General features: G+C 40.1%; 1 protein-coding gene across 1 annotated transcript in view; it reads right to left on the reverse strand.

The window, feature by feature from the left end:
• CDC40 (cell division cycle 40) overlaps positions 1-5,935 on the reverse strand; it is a 42,036-nt gene extending 36,101 nt beyond the window's left edge. Inside the window, exon 1 of the mRNA XM_035900293.1 lies at positions 5,803-5,935. The gene's annotated coding sequence lies outside the window, so the exon portion shown is untranslated. The remainder of the gene's footprint in view (positions 1-5,802) is intronic.
• Between the last annotated feature and the right edge of the window lie 65 nt (positions 5,936-6,000).

Genomic DNA, 6,000 nt, shown 5'->3' on the forward strand with positions numbered 1-6,000 from the left:
CCTTGAGACAGAAAGATGCTTTTGACGCTAAGTGTAGACAAGCAGGTGCTTCATTATAACTCCCTAGAGATCACAGAATGTCTAGCTCCTGCCAAGGCATGCTCCTTTAGTCCTACCATAAAGGTCCTTTGGCCAGTTAAAAGTCAGCATAGGAAAAAGCACAGGAAATAGAAGGGATTTTAAACTATAAATACAGTAAATCAGATTAGCTTTCCTTCTTATGGATTCCTTAAAAATGCCACAGTCTTGGTTTTCTTTGGAAAAACCCTACCTGAATGCCATAAAACAAAACCATTATCAGCTATGAAAAGTACTTGATTTATAGAATGCAAAATAGTGCAACAACAATAAAAACATCTGAAAAAAGCTCACTAGAAATTTTATATGTATGCAAGACAAAAACATTTTTGAATTAAACACAGGTCAAATCCCTGTAATAGGCATCAAAACAAAACCTTAAATAAAGGAAACAAGCTGTAGCATGGACTGCAACACTGGATGCTAATTCTGTTCTTTAGAAAGAATATAATGTTGTTTATGTTACGGCAACTCACAATCCTTTTAATCCACAATATTTAAATTTCAGCCAAATTCTGTGATCCCCACTGTGCTAATATAGAGCTACCTGTAAGTTTAATGAGCGCTCTTTATGCATTTAGAAGCAGAATTTGACACTTAAATTTCAAGTGTTTGTCTAAACACGAAGTTTGTTAGAACAACCAAAGGTCAGAGTTTTCCAGTTTCATATCATCCAAGCAAAGAGTTGCGATGTCTGTGTGGGTTTTTTTTCTGGACATTTTAGATAATAAACCTACAACGTTCCTTTCTCCCCAGGTAAATTAATTACTAATTAGCCAAATAGCTAAAAAGGGCAGGCTGCTTTGCGTAAGATTTAATTAGTTTTAATTATCCATTAAATTAAAATGTGGTAAATTAAGACCCCATCCCATGAGCCACAGAGGCTTAAACAATTTCTCACTTACCAATTCTTGCATAAACCACTTGGGCTGTCAAATACGCAGGATTATCTCATTCTAAAGATTTTCAGATTTATTACCAAGATATGAACGGCATTTACAGTGGAGTCCCAACATTAAGATTTGGTTGTTATCAGCTTTCAGTCATTCTACCCATTACTCTTAACAGTAAATGTCCATCCCACTAACTTCAATAGAATAAAAATAAACCAGCAAGAAAAGCATATGTTAAATGGTTTTGCTGAACTAGGCTAGATTCCCAGCGCCTTGCAGGATGACAAGTTCTAAACATCTATTCTCTACAAGATATTTTGTGTAAAAGCAAGCAGGAAACCCCACCATATTAAAAGAAGCCAAAACATTCCTAAGAAATAACACCTCCCAAGTCACTAACATTCACCGCTGCTACAGCATGGTCGCACACTGACTCTGTACCTTTCCTCTCTCCATAGCTGGTCAGGGATCAGGTTTTAAAGAACATTAAGAAATATGACTGAAAGTCTATTTCTCCCACCGAAAGTAGTATTTTTCTGGACAACTGCGTAGGGCCAAAGGTAAACTAGATTCAACAAAGAAATAGACCCGAGGCTTCCAACCTTTTCCCACATTAAAGACAACACAAACCCTCCAGCTCCTGTACTGGGCCAGGCCAGCCTAGTTGACTTCAACCCAGTTGAGTACCCTCTCCTCAAAGCCAGTGAATGAGACACTGTAGATAATTATGATAAAATCTGCTCCCATCCAAGTCCAGCCCTGAAACGATGGAGATCAAACAGTAAATGTTCTCACCAAAAGCACAGCTTATAACTGCAACATTTCCCGTGAAAGTGATTTTTTCACAGAACGTGCAATTTCCTGACTTTCCCTCAGTATTTTTAATTCAATAGTGAAGGTAAATACTTTGTGAGCAATCTTAGGGTGATTTTTTCATATTGATAGAAGCTGTAGGAAAATTAATTATAATTGATTTTGGCAATATCTAGCAAAATATAACTTAGAAAGAATCCTAAAATAAGAGGTTTAGAGTGAAAAAAGGAAACTGCTATGTTATAGGACTTGAAACGCATGCTGGCCTCTACTTTCAAATCAAAGCCAGCATTATTAAAACAACGAATAAACATTCATAATGCACTGGTGTTAAGGACCAAGAAAACGAGCAACTGCAATTTACTTTTCCAGTTTAAGTTCTTAATTAGCCTAATTCACTCCACACATAAAAGGCACCACTAACAAACACACCTTACTTAGCCAGTTTCTGGCTAGCTAACAGCAAAGGAGCTGTAGATCATCAGACTTCTGTTACTTAAACATATTCTAGGTTTCTTCTCACTGCGTTAACCAAAGTTAATCCGTTCACAAAAATGATTGCTTCAAGAGCATAAGAGACGAAGAGCCTGCCTAGCCCAATATCACGGGCACTGCCATGCTGGGGAGGAGATCTCTATGGTCAATTCATACCTAGTGCCTCAAGTTCTCAATAGGTTCATACCCCACAATACCAGAGTCAACGTGACTGTCCTGGAGCTACCCATCCCATGGCAAAGTGCTCTTACAGAGCAGAAAGGCCTTGGGCTTTACCTTCAGGTGGACTCTCTTTTTCCTTAAAGTACGCTGCAGCAACAGACAAGAGCCACTGCCAGCATGAGGCCCGACTAGTAGCAGAAAGCACTGATGCTCCAGTGTTGGAGGGAAGGAGGCTTCCTCTGGAAGTCACACATATGTCTCATAGGAAACATCACAGAGGCAAAAAGGTTGTACCTACTATTGATTTTAACTGCCTTAAATCTCACCATGAAGCTGATAAAGGCAAAAAATGTCCATAGAAAACCAATACCGAAACACCAGGTTGGTGCATGCTTAGCCAGTGCAGTTACTACAGAGCCAAGCGGGAAGGATGAGCTATGCTTTGCAAAGATCTGCTTCTGCCATGAGTGGAGGAACCTACTGTATCTGAAAGTCAAAAAGGAGAACAGGACTTTATTTTTACCATACAGAAAACACAACTACCAGCAGGATGTTAAGAGCAGCCACTTCTATGTCCACAAGTCAACGAATCGACACAAATCCTTGCAGAAGTCACAGGACCTGACTTTCCTCTGAATACAAGTCCATTCATGATGGAATGGACAAGTAGAAGTAGTGAATCTCCACTCTCACAGTGCAAGTGCTGAGGACACGACAAAACTATTCCATATGTCCTACCCCTCATGATGACCACTGCTGGAAGGAAGACATTTCCTAGCCCTGGCTGTTGGCAAGTGGGCTCCCTTCCTTTTGTGGAACAGCCTCTATCAACAACACTGTCATGCTTACCTGCTACCTGATGATGTATTTGGAGTAAGAAAATATCTTGGTTAACCTATGCACTCTCCCCACAAAACATCAGCCTTAGGATAACTTGACACCTAGAGGAGAGTAAGAACAGGGCAAGTCTACATGATACTACTTCTGCACTCTCACAACAGCCAAATATTTTCAGGTCAGAAGACTTCCTGAGCTTGAAGAAATCTGTGTATTTACTGACAACTCTTCCTTCAGTGGCTCTCTTCCAACTACTTGTCCAGACTCTCCTTGTAACAGTGTACAATTCTTGCATACACAATATTTCTTGGCATGGGAATAGCCCTGCTACATGTTGTAAGAAGAACTGCATCCTTTTGTTTGCTTTGAACCCAGGTCCTACTAGTTAGTTTATAACTGCTGTACTGGAAGAGGCAGTGCGTATTCAACCCCCTCTCCATGCTGTTTAATGATTTTGTAGGTCTCTGTCATACTTTTCACCTAAGTCATCTCTTTTTCAGTTCTGGCCTCCTAAATAATTCCTCATACAGAAGCAGCACCTTTTTTTGCAGCTATAAGGTATCCTTTTCTGGACTGTAAAAAGAGAGCGTAACAAAAGCCATCCCCTCAAACTTTTAAAACACAGTTACAAATCATTAGTACAGTTTTCAACTACAGAAAATTTATTTTCATAGAAATATAATTTTATATATCTATGATGTACTTTGAGGCAAGGACTCAGCAGATTTCTGTAAAATAAAGAAATACATGTTGGAGTAACATCTTAGGGCTATATCCGATACGCACATTTAAGTAGCAACAAAATCCCAAATGCTGTAGCTGAGTGTGCTAACAATTATGCCTTGCTAATAAAGAGAGTGAGGAACAACTTCTTCTTTAAAGTACATGTAAGTCTAATGCCTGTGCAAGTTAACAGGCAAAAATCCTGAACCAGAAACAGGTACAATCATTAGAACTAGGATGCAGAACACCAACCACTTAAGATTTACATTCTCAACCACCAAAAACGCACTTGTGTGCAGCTGTTGTTTATATATATTGTATGACTAACTCTTCTAGCCTCCCTGTGTACCACCATCTTTTCTTATCCATTCCTGGTCCCTTGTGTAAAACACATCCATGCACTTAAGAGTACTTCATCCTTATTTGTGTCAAAACAACATTTGCACAAGTGAAGTGAAACTAATGAACTGTAACTCTGCTTTTCTCCTCACTCAGCTTGCTGTTTTTGCAATTCTGTACTTAAAACAATTCTTCTGACCTACACTCAAACATTACGTCTTTTACATTTGTTCAGTAAGGGCTTTCTAATCCTAAAGAATTAGGGTGAATTCCTGAGGGGGTGACTGGCAAGCTTTCACTGCTGATTGGTGGGACACTATCATTTTTGGACATGGAAGGGTCGAGTGTATGTTGTCCAAGACCAGCACTTTCTCAAACCATAAAAGCCTAAAAGAAAGCCTGATATTACTCTACAAGGAAACAATGTTATTCCTCAAAGAAGGTTGTGATGCTAAAAGAAGCTCCAGCATGCTGTGGATTCAGAAAGCTTCAGCTTGAAGTCACTGATCTTTTCAGTTATATGCATGTCATCTATGATCTCAAATAAAAATGACAGACAACATTTTAATGAAAAATCTTGATACTGAGAAACCTCATTTCCTTTTTATTTTGATTAGCAGAATGTCTGCAGCAGAGACAGTCTTAGATGTACCAGTGGATATCCCTTTCAGGGCATAGCCTGGTGAACAGCTTTGAACGGAACGTGCTACTGCCACCCAACTCTTTCCTCCAGCTGCCTGTTCCTACTCTGGCACAGGACATTTAACCGTGCCAGCGCAGCATTTGTGCAGCTACACTGCAAACCAGATCAAGGAATGGATCCAAGGACAAATAACTCCACCAGAATTATTTTTTTTTTTTTTAAATTCAGATCAGTTTCCTGATGTCAGCCACCAAGCAACTGCATAAACCTTTGTGCTGGCATGGCGAAGGGAAAACCTGTTGCTGCAGGCTTAAGAGTGGTGAAGAGCACAGCCAATGCTACTTCCCACTTATCATCATTCACACTCGACAGATATTGCAGATGTTAATTAGCATTCCTTTCAAAGCCTGTATGAGACAGTCTGACAGAGGCTGCAAGTCAAGAAGTTAGATATTTCTAAGACTCCAAGGGATAAGAAGATCTAGTCAGTACATACAAGATAACATGCACACGCAAACGCGATCAGTTGTGATATAGTACATGAATCAACTAACGACACCAAAGTGAAAGATTCCATCCACCTCTTTGTCACAAAGTAGGCCACTTTTCAGAACAACTGGAAGCAACTCAATACTACAGTGACAGTTGTCATGTTGAAACGCTTGCGTTTGATTAGAAATTAGTTGCCTATACTAAAATCCCCAAACCAAACCAACACCCTCTCCCCCACCTTTTTGGAATCGCCCAAGCGAACCAGTATGATACTGAACCGGGAAAATTAAGGTTTCCCAAGCAACACTGGAATGAAAACAGACACACCGATCAGCTTTCAGGCTGCTCTTTAGAAGAGGATTCAGCTGCACTCAGCCCATCAGGTATCGATTTCACCCCACCACCCGGCCAAACCACACTGAAAAACATCTTGAGCTCGGGGGAACGAGAGACAAGAGCCTCGGGGGAACTCCAAGCAAGGCAGGGCTTTCAGAGAGAGATAACACGCTCCAATAAACTTAACCG

Source organism: Egretta garzetta, unplaced genomic scaffold (assembly GCF_000687185.1).
Source record: "Egretta garzetta isolate BGI_Z169 unplaced genomic scaffold, ASM68718v1 scaffold138, whole genome shotgun sequence".
Taxonomy (NCBI): Eukaryota; Metazoa; Chordata; class Aves; order Pelecaniformes; family Ardeidae; genus Egretta; species Egretta garzetta.